The sequence below is a fragment of the Cicer arietinum genome, chromosome 4 (genome assembly GCF_000331145.2).
Source record: "Cicer arietinum cultivar CDC Frontier isolate Library 1 chromosome 4, Cicar.CDCFrontier_v2.0, whole genome shotgun sequence".
NCBI classification, from domain to species: Eukaryota; Viridiplantae; Streptophyta; class Magnoliopsida; order Fabales; family Fabaceae; genus Cicer; species Cicer arietinum.
The window spans coordinates 7,511,036-7,512,564 of record NC_021163.2 but is presented as its reverse complement, the minus strand read 5'-3'; positions in this window follow the sequence as shown (position 1 = coordinate 7,512,564).

Below are 1,529 nucleotides of genomic sequence, written 5' to 3'. Positions count from 1 at the left end.
TATCATCATGTGTAACCTTCAGCACCTGCTCCTCCACTTGAGGTTCCTGCATCCTTTGTTCATGAACAAGAAGACTTCCATGGAGTTCATCAATGGTTAAGGCACTCAAATCATTTGACTCCTCTATTGAACAAACAACATAGTTGAATTTAGAAGTCAATGATCTGAGAACCTTGCTGACCACTATACTTTGTTCCATGTTTTCACCGTTTGATTTCATTTTATTCACCACACTAAGAGTTCTTCCCAGAAAGTTGTCTACCTTTTCTCCTTCTTTCATGGCAAGCAGCTCAAACTCTCTTCTTAGAGCTTGAAGTTGTGCTCTCTTTACCCTTGTGGAACCTTGGTACTTCTGCCTCATTGACATCCAAATTGCATTTGATGTCCCTTTGTCAAGGATTGTCTCCAGAATTTCTCTATCAATAGCCTGGAATAGGAAATTCTTAACCTTCAAATCCTTGAGCTTGGCTTCCTCCACGCTGCGTCTCTGTGCTTCACTTGTTGGTGCAGTTCCAATTGCTGACACCGGTATTCCTTCCTCTACAAGACTCCACAACTCTTTGCTTCTCAGAAAGTTCTCCATCATCATTGACCAATGATCATAGTGACCATCAAATCTTGGAATAGCTGGTTGCACAAATCTGTCTGTCATTTTTGTTGTAGACTCTCACACACTCTTTGTTTTCACTCACAATCAGGCCCCTTGCGAGGCTCTGATACCAAATGTAAAAGCTGGAATGTAATCAACACTTAAAGTGGAAGAGAAATCTCTTGTTCTTGTTGAAAAACACAGCAGGCATTTATAGCCTTTTACATGCATATAATCAAAACAGAAAAGCCACGTTTCATGGCACAATACATGGACTTTTCAAAACAACTAACCTAAAGAATATGACATCCACAAGACTAGGACTTATTTAACAAAGTAAAAACTAACTTTTGACTGTCAAAATCTACAACTAATTAAATTAATTTAATCTTATGATGTCACATGTGTACCAATTAAAATAAATTTATTTTTAATTATCAGTATAAATTTATTTTATACATACCATCAATCACAACTAATTAATACATCCAACAAATGCATAATTTTAATTTTTTAATTGATGTGTTGTTAAAATATAATTAGTTATCATTGTTAAATAATAGTGCATAATCCTTAATCTCAACACTTATATTATACTATTAATAATAACTAATAAATATGGTAGTAGTTCTAAACTCATAAATTACAAGGGGCTTCCTCGTTTTTCATGCGCGATACGTGGGAATGAAATATTTTTCACAAACTTTATTTTATAACATTTTTGACAAAGTTCGTTTGCTGGAGAGTGCTCTCATTTTTGTATACAAACATTCAAAGTACTTAAGGGTCTTTTTGTTGCTAAAACTAAACTATAAGATAACTAATAACTGAAAAGTTAGTTTAAAGTTAATAGTTTATAATTAAAAAAATAACTGATAAAAATAAAGTATTTATTAAATTTAATTGTTGTAATTGTAAAATGAGATAAAAGTATATAATT